General features: G+C 38.3%; 1 protein-coding gene across 3 annotated transcripts in view; it reads right to left on the bottom strand.

Moving 5' to 3' along the window:
• PPP2R2B (protein phosphatase 2 regulatory subunit Bbeta) overlaps positions 1-17,547 on the bottom strand; it is a 254,662-nt gene that overhangs the window by 139,351 nt on the left and 97,764 nt on the right. The window lies entirely within an intron of this gene.

Consider the following 17,547-nt stretch of genomic DNA (forward strand, 5'->3'; position numbering starts at 1 on the left):
TTCTAGTCCAACCCCCTGCTTAGGCAGGAAACCTACAGCATTTCAGACAAATGGTTATCCAATCTCTTCTTAAAAACTTCCAGTGTTGGAGCATTTACAACTTCTGGAGGCAAGAGGTAGTCTTTGCCACTGGCCAACAGTTCAATCAGGAAGTTCTGACTGATACCTAACTTGAACTTGCTTTCTTAATAATTTATGTAAATTAGCTATTTCTTTAAATTAGTTCAGTTCTTGTCTATCCTAAGTTACATTTCCTCCATTTTCCCTGATGGCATAAAAAAACTCAATTCTCTTCTGAGAGAAGACAGATGCAAATAAGTTCTGTCTTTTCACCATCAAATGATTATTGATCCTCTACTTTCTCTTTACAATGAAATTGTGGAATACTCTTTTTGCCTTATTATTTCTAATTTACAAAAAAAATTCCTCTTTTTGTTGTGGCTTTCGTTGTTTTGCATACTTCTCACAAACCTTTGCTCATTCTGAGCTGTTAGCTTATCTGACACAATTTCTACAATTTCTGGACATTAGTTTGCATTCTTTGATTATGTTCTCCTTCCATATTCTAGTATATGGATTCTTTTCTGTTTAGCATTTTAGAGAGTTCTGTATCCATTCTGAACTTTTTGGATTTCGCCCCATGTTCTTATGGAAGTTGTTCACAATTCCGTATTTTGTTTCACAGGATTTCCAATCCTTCTTGAACACTTTTCTCCTTCAGCATTTGAACCATTAGATATGATCTACCTTCTTTCGGCATTCATCAAACAATACTCTTCGAAATCCAGGTGTTCAAATTATGAGGCCTCAGCCACTGAAAATGCTCTTTCATGTTCCCTAGTCTAACTTTCAATCTACCCTACTAGATACTATGGATACTATTTCTTTTCTCTCAAGTACTCTGTGATTTAGATTTAGAATTTGTACAGCTTCTCTGGATTTCCAAAGGATTGAGAGTCATTCGTGTCCTTGGAATACCAACTTCACCGATTTCATATAAAATATGTTAAATATCCTTATAACACTCAAGAAGCCCAAGAAAACGTCACAGGGCAGCAATGTCTTCCTCTTCTACCAAGGTAAGCAACTTGGTCCGTTTCTCTTTCTCTCCTTGCAGAAAAGTGTTGGTTCTATCCATCAGTGGTCCTTTTATGGATTAGATTTCCCACCTACCCACCAAAAAAGCTGGTGAAATCTGTCAGTAGCTTCTGCTAGTCACTTTGGTTGAGAAAACTGATCCTGCTAAAAAGCAGCACCTGGAACGTCCATTTCAAGGGAGAAAAGAAAGTTCACCAATTGTTTTTCTTTCCTGGCAGGGGAATAATATATTACACTTAATGCATGTGATGTATATCCATCTTCTAATTTTCCTTAAATAATTACAGACATGGCATGAAATATTACAAAAGAAAAGCTCCCATCAACCCACTTAGAATCTTTGAAATTAAGCATTCCCAGCCGTAAGAAGAATGACTTGGAGAGGAAAGAATAAATCTTACCTTCTCCTTTTCCTTCAAATTGCCACTGCCCTTGTAATCATTTATAAAATTGGAAGGCAAAGCCAAAGGCTTTCAGGATAATGTTGGCTTGGCCTTGAATCTCTTTACTCTTGCTGACAATGGAGATTCTGTGAACTTACCTAGAATAAACTCCTTGAAATTAATAGAAATCACCCTTCCTCAGAAAAGAACTAAGTTGGGACAAATATTGTAAGTAGGAATGAATGGAATAAAAGTGCTGTCACTGAGATGAAAATCATGCTGGCAACTCAACTCGATCTTTTTGTCTTCAGGTCCTGCTGATATATTACCAAGGCCTTGTCCACAAAAGCATGAGTTTGAAAGCCAGCTGGCAGAAGACAAATTTCCTCCCAATTCAAATTCCACACAGATATTTCGCAATTGTTTGTCGGAGAGATGTTAATGCTCTCCTGCTTCTTCTTTCTTGATTGTATCTATGGCCTTTGTTGTACACAACACAGTGTGGGTTCTTTCCCCCTCCGTTATAGTATATGCTATAGCTATATAATGCAGGTGCTATTTCTAATACCAAGTAATGAAATGGGAATGTTATCACTTGAGCCATCTTGCCCCCTAGTTTGAGCACATTTGTAGACTACTGCATTCTTTGTTTAATGAAACCTCTATAATCTTCCCACCCTTATTTAGTTTTATGCAGAAGTTGTCCAATTCTCTAGGATTCTGAGCTCAGAAAACCTTCAGGCTGTTGCTATAGCAACAAACTAGTACTACAGGTTGCTATCCATTGAAAGATGTTAGAGACAAATTACTTACACGTACAAAGCCCAGCAACCAAGCCAGCCAGCCAGCCAGCCAATCAAAGCCAATAAAATCAGTGTTTCTAATAAATTGGGACTTCATGCTCAAAATTAAAATGGGGGATTAGGAGGGAAGAATTACAGCAAAATTCAATTTTTTAAATGTGTAGCCTACAAAGACGACTTCACTCTTCTCTCACTTTCTTTTATATAATTATTGTGAAGGCATTTTTGTCAACACTCAATGCTGTGCAGTGTAAAGGCAGGTGAACAGGACTTGGGCCACACCTGTGTTGATTTCTCCCTATCCTTCTGATATTGTAATAGCCGAAGGAGAACAAAAATTCTACACCATTCTTGATTCCAAGTGTTTCCTGTCCAAAAACAGATCACAATGGAAGGACAATCCCCCAACCAATAATACAAGTTCAACAGAGTATACTAATAAATAATATCCGTATTAGAAAAAGCCTGGTTAACTACATACATCAGTGAAGCTTAAACAACTCTGTTTAATGGCAGCACCCAAAGTAACTTACCCTTTTCATATAGAAGGCAAAAAGTGGGTTTCTAAACCTGGTTTTGGAATATTTCTGCAGTGATCAGATGCTTGAATAGTTCAAGACCTTTCAGATATTGCTGAATATAATTCAACAGCCACACAGTTTGCACAGAGATGGGGAGTTCAGCAATAATCAGTGTCAAAACTTCTCACTCCTAAGCTGGTTTCTGTTTGGTTTGCCATTAGCACAAGTTTCAAGCAGAGGCAAAGTCATATTAGAGCAATTTAGACCATATTAAACTGCAGCAGATTATAGAGCTACAACCTGGTGTCCTTGAGATGTGTTTGAGCTACAATTAACATTTTAGCTAAGAACTGTTATTTGTGTCAGCTTGTCCATCTGCATATCTCATGATTCTGTGACACTGGATCCTGGATTACAATAAATAATCTATTCTGATTATAATAATTAGAATTATTCTCATTATAATAATCTCTGTTTATGGCTGAAATTACTAACTTTTATGGCAAGTTCTGGAAACACACTTGTTTTTAAAAAGTGACAAATTACAGACAGGTATTCAGGGGGAGCTCAAAATATCAAATTTTCACCCAAATACTCAACAGCAAAACAGCATGAATTCGTACTGTTTATTATTCTCACTGCCAGGAAACTTCTCCTTAGTTCTAGGTTGGTTCTCTCCTTAATTAGTTTCCATCCATTGCTTCTTGTCCTGCCTTCCGGTGCTTTGGAAAATAGGTTGACCTCCTCTTCTTTGTGTTCCTGTGTTCCTAGCACATATGGGCAGACTCTTTTATACATCCCCCCCCCAATGAATAGTGTCCAATTCTTGGAAAATGACTGAATAAGTCCCTGCAGTTTTCTTGACAAGGTTTTATAGAAGTGGTTTGCCACTGCCTCCTTCCTAGGGCTGAGAAAAAGTGAGTAGCCCAACATCTCTTAACTACAGTAGTTTGTGACTAAGTTAGAACTAGAATTCATGATCTCTATTCTAGCCTGATGCCTTAACCCAGTGGCCCCCAAGTGGTGGAATTCAATTTTTTTTACTACAGGTTCTGTGGGCGTGGCTTGATGGGTGTGATGTGGCTTGGTGGGTGTGGCAGGGGAAGGATACAGCAAAATCTCCATTCCCACCCCACTCCTGGGGGAAGGATATTGCAAAATCTCCATTTCCACCCCACTCTGGGGCCAACCCAGTTCTTCGAACTACTCAAAATTTCTGCTGCCGGTTCTCCAGAACCTGTCAGAACCTGCTGAAGAGCACCCCTGCCCCCAACCTTTTGGGCAACAGGGACTGGTTCTGTGGAGAAAGGTTTTTCTGTGGACCACGTGGATGGGGCTTTGCTTGTTTGTGCAGCCTGGTTTCTGGCATGCCGCAGAGCAGTGCCACTCCACAAACCAGGGGTTGGGGACACCTGACTTAACCACTGCACTAAATTAAAGACTTTGATTCTCAGGGATATTTGTTTTTTAGTCAACCCATGGTAGAAACAAATGTGTTTCCCGTAAAATAACAGCTTTTTGTCTGACATTGGTACCTTTAAAAGAGCCTTAAATACATTGTAATATTTACTTTTTGAATTAAGAGTCAAAATTGGAGCAAAATTGTAGAACCAAGGCTACTGTCTCTTCAGTACCTCATAACTACTGACATGCGGAGCCAATAGAATATAGAATAGAATAGAGTTGGAAAGGACTTTGGAGGTCTTCTAATCTAACCCCCTGCTCAAGCAAGAGACCCTATACCCTTTCAGACAAGTGCTGTCCAGTTTCTTTGGCAAAGACACAACAAACATCCAGTGATGAAGCACCCATAGCATATGAAGGCAAGCTGTTCCATTGGTTAATTGTTCTCACTGTGAGGAAGTTTCTCCTTAGTTCTAGATTGCTTCTCTACTTGATTACTTTCCATCCATTGCTTCTTGTTCTGCTTTCAGGTGCTTTGGAAAATAGGTTTATACAAAGAATAAGTGACCCCTCTTCTTTGTGGCGGCCCCTCAAATATCGGAACACTGCTATCATGTCACTCCTAGTCCTTCTTTTCTCTACACTAAACATACCCAATTCCTGCAACCGTTCTTCATATATTTTAGCCTCCAGTTTGCCAATCATCTGTGTTGTTCTTCTCTTTCCAGAGCAATATTCCAAGTGTGGTTTTACCAAGGCTTTATAAAGCATTTCTAACACTTCACATGATCTTGATTCTATCCTTCAGTTAATGCAGCATTGGCTTATTTGGTGGCTGTGGCAAAAAAAAGCATCACTGTACATAGTTGTCCATCTCATATCTATGTCTTTGTCCATTACTTATCAGTAAAACCAGGAACTATTTAAAAATTTGTGACAACCTATTCATTTCCAGACAGTTAGGGTTAAATCACAACATTCCTGCTTTGTTCATTTATGGAAACAAGGAGGTCTTCTGGCAATCACTGTAACTGCTCAGGCTTAACACTAAATTGCTTGGTAAACATCGCTTGGCTTGCTATCAAACAGCTGTAATTCTGCCCAAAATGAACTGATCTAGACTCAGTACAAGTAAGTCTGAAGATCTGTACCCTCACCATTCCATGTACTTGACATATTTAAGAGCCAAGAAAAACAACTAAACGGTAGTCCTCAACTTATGACAATTGAGCCCAAAATTTCTGTTGCTAAGCAAGGTGATTGTTAAGTGATTCATGCCCAATTTTATGACCTTTTTTTTTTGTCATTAATGTTAAGTGAATCACATGAACGTTAAGCAAATCCAGCTTTTCTCTTGTCTGAAATCAGCTGGGAAGGTTCACAAATGGGATTCATATGACTCCTGGATGCTGTTGCCAAGCACTTGAATTTTGATCACTTGACTGTAGGGACGCTGTACCAGTTATAAGAATGAGGACTGGTCATAAGTCAGTTTTATCAGTGCTTTTTTGCAACTTTGAAGGTTACTAAATAAATGATTGCAAGTCAAGGACTACCTGTATTTTTCCACTGAGAAAGAGAGAGAGAGAGACAGCGACAGAGAAAGAGGAGGCCTTGTATCATCATATGTAATGAAAATAGAAATCAGTCTACCAAATATTTACTCACTTCCTGTTGTTAGAACCTGGTTTTCTTTGTCCATTCTTCTTAATTATGAAATAAAGGATAAGCATTCATCTGAACATTTTAAAAATATTGTCAGCCTTCCTTCATATTCTTACAAGCTTTCTTGTTGGGCTTCAAAGAAAAGGTTATCTCTTTTTTATGAGTTTTTTTTAATAAACACTTTATGTAAATAATAGTAATAGCAACAAACTGTCGCACGACAGTTTCTGCAGTATCTGGAGGAAACGTCTTATCTAGATCCGTTCCAGTTGGGTTTCAGGCCCGGGCACAGCACGGAAACGGCATTGGTCGCGTTGGTAGATGATCTCTGGAGGGCTTGGGACGGGGGTTGCTCCTCTATTCTGGCCCTGTTAGACCTCTCAGCGGCTTTTGATACCATCGACCACGGTATCATGCTGCACCAGTTGGAAGAGTTGGGGATGGGGGGCACTGTGTTACGGTGGTTCTCCTCCTTTCTCTCAGACCTGTCGCAGTTCGTGTTGGCAGGGGGACAGAGGTCGACCTCGAGGCCTCTTATATATGGAGTGCCTCAGGGGTCAGTCCTCTCGCCTCTTCTGTTCAACATTTATGTGAAGCCGCTGGGTGAGATCATCCCTGGCTTTGGGGTGAAGTACCATCAGTATGCTGATGACACCCAGCTGTACCTCTCCACCCCAGGCCACCCCAACGATGCCCTTGAAGTGATGTCCCAGTGCCTGGAGGCTGGGCGGATCTGGATGGGGAGGAACAGGCTCAAGCTCAATCCTTCCAAGACTGAGTGGCTGTGGTTCCCGGCAACCCGATATAGTCAGTTGACTCCATCACTGACTATCGGGGGAGAGTCTTTGGCCCCCGTGGAGAGGGCGCGCAATCTGGGAGTCCTCCTGGATACGCAGCTGTCCTTGGAGGAACATCTGACGGCTGTAGCCAGGGGGACCTTCTGTCAGGTTCGCTTGATTCACCAGTTGCGGCCCTTTCTTGATCAGGATTCCCTGTGCATAGTCACTCATGCCCTCGTCACCTCTCGCCTGGACTACTGCAATGCTCTCTACATGGGGCTCCCCTTGAAGAGCACCTGGAGGCTCCAACTAGTCCAGAATGCGGCCGCGCAGGTAGTCAGGGGAGCCGCATGGCGCTCCCATACAACACCTCTCATGTGTGAGCTGCACTGGCTCCCAGTGGTCTTCTGGGTGAGCTTCAATGTGTTGCTTATCACCTTTAAAGCGCTCCATGGCATAGGACCTAGTTATCTTCGAGACCGCCTGCTGCTACCAACGGCCTCCCATCGACCTGTGCGCTCCCACAGAGAGGGCCTCCTCGGGGTGCCATCAGCCAAACAATGCCCTCTGGAATCAGCTGCCCCCAGAGATAAGGAGAATCCAAGACCTCGGTGCCTTCCGCCGTGCCCTTAAAACTTTTTTCCAGCAAGCTGGGCTGGCTTAACACTTTTTAAAATGTTTTTAATTGTCTGTTATTGTTTTTAATCATGGGACCAAATTTATATATATCTTTTTAATTGTATTTTAATGTTTGTAGTTTATGTTTTTACTTGGCTGTTCACCGCCCTGAGTCCTCAGGGAGAAGGGCGGTATACAAATTTAAAAATAAATAAATAAATAAACAAACAAAACACTAACATATCTAAATTTTGATCATGGATTTTAAAGCTCTTTAGCCTTGGTGCCAAGGTCTCTGTAGGATCACCTTTTCTAAGCAGAATTGACCCCACCAGTTCTTCAGGCCTGAAGGAGTCTGTTGAGACAGCTATCCGCAATGAATGGTCAGAGTAAATCTTTCTCTGAATATGCACCTACTTTTTAGAACCTTGGAGACCCAATGGTTCATCTCCTTGCAGTTTTCCAGAAGGGAATCAAGACTGAGTTCTTCTGCCAAGCAGGTAATTGTTGAGGAATGAAGAAGTCATGTTTACATATTGGGTTTGTAAACAATTTAACTTAGTGGTACAAAACCAACATACAATCTGCAACACAGCAAAATCTAAATCCCATAAGCAGGCTCGTCTTTTTAAAAAAAAATCTTGCCATTTGTATCAAAGAAGCATAATTTACTTTTGGCACAGCAACCTAGAATAGTAGAAGATGTAAAACAAGGCGACTGGGAAAAGTATTTGGGGATTTGATTAGGAAACTCACAATAGGCAACACTGGGAACGATCTCAGCTATGCCTATCTTATCTGGCTCTTCATCGGTTAGCCAACCGATGTTGGCTCTTTATTGGCAACTATTATTTTCTTGCCAGAATCAAATATTTGAAACTGATAATTTCTATACTTGACAGAACAACTGTGATTCTGACACATCGAGAATACTTTGAGTCATTATCAGTGTACACCAAGTTCCAAGTCCATGTTTTAAAATTTCCAACTAGTGGAAATAATGGTAGAGGGCGGTTCAGAAAATAAGATGTTGTAAAATTACAAGTCTTGGAACAGTGCAGACACTGATGAGAAAATAAGGGTCTAAGAAGAAAATGGTAGGATTAAATGTAAACAAACAAAAGCTTTGTAGCAACATTTAAAAATGCATCCAAATTGTTCTTCAGCTTTAAATAAAAGTTTGATTAAGGGATAAGCTCAAAAAAAAAATCATTCCTTCACTAAAGCTAGCTATGACATATCTGAAGTATTCCTTAGCAATATATGTCACGGTTTTTTTAAAAAAATTCAAAGGAATTTCATTAATAAAGACCTTGGGCATGTGTTATTTTCATGAGCTATCATGAAATATCAAGATATTTCAAGAGTTTGCTTTAGACATTCAGTAGTTTTATTTCACACCAAGCCATAAATGATTGTTTAAAAACCACAATGGCTGAGTTCATACAAGACAAAGTCAAACACAGTCACTATCTTTCATTTGATATGGCCAACACCTGTTGCTCCTTTATCAATTATTGTCTATTTCAATTGTCTCAAACTTTGCCCAAAGTACACATTTTCTATGTCAATTTACTGTCCATGTTGGAGCTTTTTTAAAACTGACTTCTAGTCTTTGTTCTGGTATTTACTACCATTACTACTTTGGGGTTGGCGTAGGCTAGAAATGAATGGCCAAATGAATTAAATACATTAAATTCATCTATACATATTAAGTTCCTTTATGAAAGCACATAAACATATTTGACTTTGTATTGGCTCAACAAGCTAACCTAAAAGTTGGCATACCATATATGGTTTTCAAAAATCTAGATTAATTGCTGGATGGTAGCAACACAGTTTATTTTTTTCTGGATTTCCTTGCTGTCCAGATACTGCATTGTTGATAAGATACCATAGACCCAACGTTCCTCTGATAAGAAACAAGTTGCCTGATCAAAATGCAGATGCTTGGCAACTGACTCAGATTTATGACGGCTGCAGTGTCCCAAGGTCCTGTGATCACATTTTGTGAACATCTGATGAACAAAGTCAATGGGAAAGCCACATTCACTTAACAACTCTGATACTAACATAACACCTGCGGTGATTCACTTAACAATGGCAAAAAAAAGTCATAAAATTGGGCAAAATTCACTTAACAGATGTCTCTCTTAGCAACAGAAATGTTGGGCTCAATAGTGGTCATAGTCGAGGACTACCTGTATTAATTTAAGGGACTCGGCATGCTAGTTATTCTGTAGATCCCTGCCAAAGTGATTATCCTGGACAGTTGCTTGGGAGTTGTCATAGAAGACAAAAGTTTTGTTTCAGATATGATTTCCTGGTATTCAATTGCAGGTTAGAAACATCTTCTGAGAGGCCACAAAACACACATACAATTGCAAAGTATTACAAGGCTATACTCATTTTATTGAGATTAATTTCCAAACAAGTTCTATTTTTTTTTAAGTTTCCCATTAACACTAGGGTTATCTAGCCGACAGGGAAACTCTATTGACTGTCAATTAAATCAAGTCTGTTGTGGATCAAATTGTACTACCTTCTACAGTCATAAATCAGCATAAACCAAACTACCAGATTAGTAAATAGAGAAATTTGGATCTGGAGCCAAACTGTAGGAATTAAGAATGAAATTTCCAATATTTTAGAAACCAGTAATCTCACATCTTTGGAACACCCTCCTCTAGGACACAGGTGTCAAACTCACTGCGTGATTTTGTCATCATGTGACGTTTTGTGATGTTTTCCCCCTTTGCGGAGCTGGGGTGGGTGTGGTCTGGCCCGCAGGCTGCCAGTTTGACACCCCTGCTGTAGGAAATGCATTCAATGTCTTTGTTAATGACTAAAGTTATCTTTAAAAAAAAATCACTTGTTTCCAGTGCTTAATTGTTTGACTCTCATTAACTGCCTTGGAGAAATTATCATATATTATTCAAATATATAATAACAATAACAACAACCTTTGCATGGTCACTCATGCCCTGGTTACTTCTTGCTTGGATTATTGCAACTCCCTCTACATGGGGCTGCCCTTGAGGTGTACCCGGAGGCTCCAGCTGGTCCAGAATGCGGCCGCACGGGTGGTTACGGGAGCTCCCCGTTACTCCCGTGTAAGACCTCTCCTACGCGAGCTGCACTGGCTACCAGTGGTCCTCCGGATCCGCTTCAAGGTGCTGGTACTTACCTTTAAAGCCCTACATGGCTTCGGTCCGGGGTATTTGCAGGACCATCTCCTACCTGCCTCCCACCATCCTGTCCGCTCACACAGAGCTGCCCTCCTCAGGGTACTGTCGGCCAGACAATGTCGGCTGGCGACATCCAGGGGTAGAGCATTCTCTGTAGGCGCTCCTGTACTCTGGAATGAGTTACCCACCGAGCTTCGGACAGCGCCTGATCTCTGCTCCTTCCATCGGGACTTAAAGACTTGGCTGTTTCAACAAATGGGTTGACCCTGATCCTTGGGTTTTATTATATTACTGTCGTTGTTTTAACTGGGTTTTAATTACATTACCTTTTTTTAACCTGTGTTCGCCGCCCTGAGTCCTTAGGGAGAAGGGCGGCATATAAATTTTTGGAAATAAATAAATAAAATAAATAATAAAAACCAATATCTTCTGATAATCCAAAAGCTATCCATGCATTTTATTTCTGATGTATCATTTTAGCATGAATTAGGGTCCAGCTTTTTACCCTTGCGGTCTTTAGCTGTTATGTTTTGTCATTTTATCTCATTCGCTTTGCCAGAAAAGAAAGTCCTATGATGATTCTCCTCTATAAACTTTCCTAGTATTTTCTTTGAATTCTCCAGCTTTCTTCATGCACTAAATAAAACTGGTGCTCTGTTGGTTCTATAAGTACATTTGGTTCAGTTGGGCAACTATAGAAATTGAATAAGGAAATAAACAACTGTCCAGATATCTCTCGTGATTGAACTTTTTCGTAAAAATGCTTTTTTGATGTTGGCAAGAAAATCAGGAATATTTGCTGATACATTATACTGAGTCCTGATAGCTATTAAACTAAAAACCTCTAACTACCTATGTCTAAATTTGGGGTCATACATAATGGCTAAGATGCTGAGCTTGTCAATTGAAAGGTCAGCAGTTCAGCAGTTCTAATCCCTAGTGCCGCATAATAGGGTGAGCTCCCGTTACTTGTCCCAGCTTCTGCCAACCTAGCAGTTTGAAAGCATGTAAAACATGCAAGTAGAAAAATAGGGACCACCTTTGGTGGGAAGGTAACAGCTTTCCGTGCACCTTTGACATTTAGTCATGTCGGCCACATGACCATGGAGACGTCTTCGGACAGCGCTGGCTCTTCGGCTTTGAAACGGAGATGAGCACCACCCCCTAGAGTCGGGAATGACTAGCACATATGTGTGAGGGGAACCTTTACCTTTTATATCAATTAAGCTTAGATTGGGAAACTAGATTAGACAAGCTTTTTTTTAAAATAACCGAATCTGAAGCATATTTAGCTCAATCAAGATTCCCACTTAACAACTACTAGAAGAGATTTATCATTGATGGAATGGTACTTGTACCAACCATTATTTATTTTAAATATAATTAACTTAATAAACCAGTAGTTTGGCTTACATATATATAAAAGAATAGCTTACAAACCTAATTGATTAATTCACATACAATATTAATTCAACAACTGAACTCAAATTGAAATTAAATAAACAGAAATCCACAGACTGTAGGAACAAACAGCAAACCAACAATGAGAAGTGAGGATCTATATAACGATAAATTTATTTAGATTTTGATCTATCAGAACTCTGTCATAAAGCAATAGTGATAAGATAGTACCATTCAAAGAAACGGTAGAAGAGATATGTTTATCTAGGCTAGTGGTTCCCAACCCCTCAGGGGGGCAATTTGATTTTTAATGGGGGCAATTGGAACCTTGTTTAAACCAAGTTAATGGCCTTATAGGCTTCCTCCGCAAGAGTAGGAGTTCACTTTTTGAGTAAAGTAAGAATTATATGTCACGGGTGGAGGGGGGGGCATCAGGATTTTAGAGATGCTTATGTGGGGCATGGCCAAAAAATCAGTTGGGAACCACTGATCTGTAGGCTAAAGCAAAATGAAGTTCTAGATGAAAATGAGGTTAATACGTATTCCATGAGCTTGACTCACCATACTAGCCAGGATATTGCTAGGAATACAGGATGGAGCCAGACAATATTAGCTGTCTCTCTCTTGTAAACCCTTTGAGAACTTTGGCTTGAAGAATTCCATTTTGTCTAAGATGAAAAGTAATTGAAACTTTCTTATAAAAGTCCTATTGAAACAGACAATGAATTTTCTTAAATATCTATCACTGGCATGGGGCCTTCTGAAAGTGTTCAGTATTTTTCCAGTTGCCAATCGACCAAATATTGAAATTATACTTATTGTCTAGTTTTGGAAATATCTGAAAGTATGTCAATAAAATATAATAAAAAGAAGTAATCTCTAGATTCACATCCTCTTTTCGTACACATAAATAATCAATACATTTGAAACAGATGGCCAAAGATCATAATACATCTTGTTTCATTCCTACAGCATGGGAATCTTTCCAATGAAATCAATTTAACTTTTAAAGAAGAAAAATAATAATAATAATAAAAAAATAACACCCACACTACAAAAATACAATACTATATTTGCTATGCAGTTATAAAAAGAAAAAAAAACCCTTTCTGATCAAGGCCAAGAAACTGGTAAAATATTAACGTTACTGAACCTTTCTGTAATGATCATTAGTCAGTATACAAATATTTAACAGTTCCTTAGGCTATCTAACATAATGTTTAACTATATAAAATGATAAATTAGCAACTAATATAAATGATATTAAGAATACTACTATACTATGTAGATTATGTCATTCTTGGTGTCTAAGGCTGAATTATTAAAATATTTCCACATTGAATCAGAAACAGCAAGTGGAACTTTTCATTGATCTATAACAATGCCTTAAGGGCTCAAAGTTCACATCATTTATTCCTATTGAAGCTTTAGTTGTGACTTGATTTTCTGTGATAATATTCAGCTACTAAACGATTCATAAGAAGCAGATACAATAACCCTTGATTTATTGAACAATGGGGGTAGGGAATGTTTGTTAAATCCCAACGTCTGTTAAAACTGTATGTATATTGTTTATGTTATTATGCAATTGACACAATGGCATGGTTTCTCATAAAGCCTTGATTTAATAGACAAAATCTTTGATTGAATTGGCAAGTCCATTAAATGGAGGGGAAGTCTTAACAAAAAATGGGTCCATTGTACCTGAAATCAACTAAGTACAAGATTTACAATACAGCTGTCACAGCACACCATAGTTAAACATGGTCAGGGCAATCAAGAGTTTCTAGTTCTTTTATTCCCCTTCCCTCCATTACCATAGGAGAAAAACTGAATGCTTTAATTTCTGTGTTTTCAATCATGCATAATTTGGTGCTACATCTAAACTAAATAAAATAACAGTTGGTTGAAACAAACCAGCTTCATGGTTTACATATGACTTGTTTAATTGTTTTTGTTTATAACATGCTTTGTGTTTTCTTGTCCTTGTTTATTGGTTTGGTATATTTTTATACCATGATACTTTAAAAAAATGGCAATAATAGAGAACCAGTTTGGTCATTAGAGCCAGGTTGGTCTAGTGGCTAAGTACCAGGCTAGAAACCAGGAGACTGCGGTCTAGTTCTGTCTTAAGTCATGAAAAAACTCCAGGAGTTGTGGGTGCTTCATCACTGGAGGCTTTCAAGAAGAGATTGGACAGCGACTGGTCAGAAGTGATATAGGTCCCCTGCTTGAGAGGTTGGACTAGATGACCAACAAGGACCCTTCCAATTCTGTTGTTCTATATTCTGAAAGCCAGCTGAATGACTTTGGTTCAGTCACTCTTTCTCAGTCCAACTCATCTCACATAGTTCTTGTGGAGAAAATATACATCTATCTCATTCTACTTTATCTTCAAAGCCATCCTTCCTTCATTCAAAATTGCATGGAAACTATTTCTTCACTCAACACCTCTTTCTGCACTTACTTGAGCTTCCTTTTGTTATGTAGGCATTATATATGCTGCCTTGAGTTGTACAGTAAAGGTGAGATATAATTCTAATAATAACTAAGTAATTAACTCCCTTTTCCTAATGCCTTTCAGCAGTGTGTTCCCTCAACAGCCTTTTTTCATTTCCACTCCTACTTGATTTAACAGAGTCTAATGCTGCAAAACTACAATTGCATTACTTTCTATAAACATGTTCCACAGCCATGTTGCCGCACACATTAAAACGTTTCTTGCTATTTCATTGGAAGCGTTGTTCTGTCATTAGTACAATTTTTATCATTGTTCCCATTGTAAGTCCAACACTTTTGGAGAGAGGGAAAACAGAGACTCAGTAATTCAGCAACTCAGTACTCCACAGAATTAACATAAACCCTGTGATGTAAGCAATCATTAAATCACATGCAACCCCTGAGTAGTTAAAAGTGAACAAGAGAGTAATTTCAAACAAAACAAGATATAGCAAATGACAAACAATATAGCCTTTGGAACTTTTGAAAGTTCCATAGAAAAGAATGGTAAATGACAAAGTTTACAAATAGACAACAGCCAAAGCAGGTACTTTGGTAATATTTTTCATACTATTCTTTATTTTACATGATTTAAAAATGCATTTTGCATTTGCTTAATTATAATGTAAGGATATGCATTTCTTAGGCATAAAGGTTTTATTCTTCCATTTTATTTTTAGAAGATTGTTCTATTTACTCATAATCTTTGTGGACTGGTCCAGTGATAACATACTGGCATGCAACAAGGCAAACAGACAAAGCAATAAGACTAAACAATCAAACAAGAGTAATAAAACATCATTTTAATGGGCAGTCTCTAAGAATAGAATACAGGAAATGGACCATCCCACTTCCGAAAGGCCCATGATGGGGATGATAGTTCATATCTTGGATTAAGATAGTGGTCTCTTACAATGTTCTAAATCAAAGTTATAGCAACTTAAATCAGTGAATGTATAAGTTGAGTTATTGAGAATAATTTGGCAGGAAAAGATTAGCAACGTAACTGTATATAGCAACATTATATTTATGAGTTAAAATTTGTATTTTCTGTTGGAAACTATGTATCATGAATTCTAATGCCTCCAAAAATCAGTATCAGAGTTACATTTTTCATTTTACATTACTTTAAAGGGATTCATGACATGATAGCATCAAGTGAATTTTTTATGTGGATACTGTATAAAAGTTGTAGGAAAACAAATAGATGAATCTCTATCCAAATTATTACCTGTATTTTAATGAGAATATTGCCTTTTCCCCAATCCAGTACCTTCTCTGTGAGAGATACTTATGATTTAAAAATATAAATGCTACAAGAAAAATCTTCTACCCAGTCTTTTCCCAAAACTGGTAAGTTTTATATGTCAACTGCAAAAGGACATGTGGCCAAAATAGCAAGATTTGGTAGAGATGACAAAGCTGGTAGAAACAATGGATAGTATTTTTTTGAGCATGTCAGGATGAGTGTTATGGCTGTAATTCCAAGGAAATCAGTGATATCCCAAATTAATCCATACACTTCCCAAAATCAAACAAAGACAGAAGAGATCTCTATGATTCTTAATAAAAGAACAGAAATGGACACTTATTGAAGCACTTATCTGCATGCTTATCTTACTCTGAATCAAATTACTGAATCGTCTATAAAAATAACTTTTGTAAACCGATAATACATAGAGTGTGCAATTTGTAATAAAAACAAAAAACCAGAAAATGCTAACTTACATATATTTTTGAAGAGTATAACTTGCAGTAAGGCTTTCCATAGCTTTAGGGGCTTGAAATTAGTCTTCATATAGTCTTTAAAAAATTACAACTGACAACTCAGTCAAAGAGATTGAAATATCACGTGACATTCATGACAATTGCCAGTCATCAAAGCAACAATTACTTGCAGGAGAGCAAGATGCTCATGCTCTATTCAGCAGATGAACTCCTATGCCTGCCTTTGAAAACAATACTGATTATCTATTCTGTGTGGTTGAACAGTAACCATTCTACAGACCAGATAGGAATAAATGTAGTTGCATGGGAACTGTCATTGCATGGGATCAGGTTATATATAAAAGGCTAGCATCTTCACATAGAGAGAAAGACACAAAACTGCTTTGCATCTTTGAAGCCAGAAAGAAGCAGAACCACTGTGTCTTTGTCACTAAAATAACAATGAACTGATGTTTTTAGAACTTCCTGGTCAAAAACAGGTTCCCATCAGAAAATTCTGCTGTTCCACTGCAGCTGTGAGAAGCATTATTAGGCAAATGCATACCATCAAACACCATTAAATATTCAATCTACTTTATCAGTACAAAAATCTGCAGAGTACTAAAAAATAAAGAAAGGTAGTTTGGTTGTGATGTCAATGAACTAAAACAGAAGCATATTCAAATACTTCTTGGTCCAGAGCTAGAGAGAAATAATTGGGGTTAGAATCAGTGTATGTTCTAGCATAAATATTAAAATTATTTCTCTAATGAAAACTAGCACTAAAGGCATTACAGCCTCTCTATAGTTTCATAGTAAAATCTTCATCAGCTGAAAACATGACTTCTCCTTTGAAGTGGAAAAATCCAACAACAATGAGCTAGAGCTCATTTTTCTCTACATCCCTGGAGCCATCCAATTCCCAGATTATCCTTGTATTCTGAATTTGTGTATGTGTGTTTTGGATGTCAATCATTCCAGTCCTGGATCTGTCTCAGTGCTCTGAAGAGCAATCAATTTCAAAAGCCACCACCCCAATTCTGTCATTCCCTGGTCGGGAAGAAAGCAATCCCACTCTAAGAGATGATGAGGGCATTTTGTTATTTTAAGTCTCTCATTCCAACCCCCAGAGGGCACCATCCTATTGCCATGCCTTTCCTTTTTGGGGAAAAGAGGTCAACCCACTTCCAGGCTTGCCTTGCGGGAGGGGGTGGAGGCCTCTGTCATTCTAACCTCTGGATTATGAACACATTTAATAAAAACATATTTTAATTAAAAGAAATGCTTTCACCATGATGCAAAAGAAGAAATAGAAGGAAACATCAAAAGTAAGTTTTTCAATGATAAAGAAAGGAAGGAATAGCTAAGGATTGATAAGGCTTGCTTTTCTTGTCACCCACTCCCAGGATCCACTCCCTGGTTTCTTGATCACCTATTCACAGGTCACATTGATTTCAATGGTACCCAACAGGGTCAACATT

The sequence above is a fragment of the Pituophis catenifer genome, unplaced genomic scaffold, assembly GCF_029215685.1.
Source record: "Pituophis catenifer annectens isolate HBS135680 unplaced genomic scaffold, rPitCat1.0.hap2 SCAF_2, whole genome shotgun sequence".
In the NCBI taxonomy this organism is placed as follows: Eukaryota; Metazoa; Chordata; class Lepidosauria; order Squamata; family Colubridae; genus Pituophis; species Pituophis catenifer.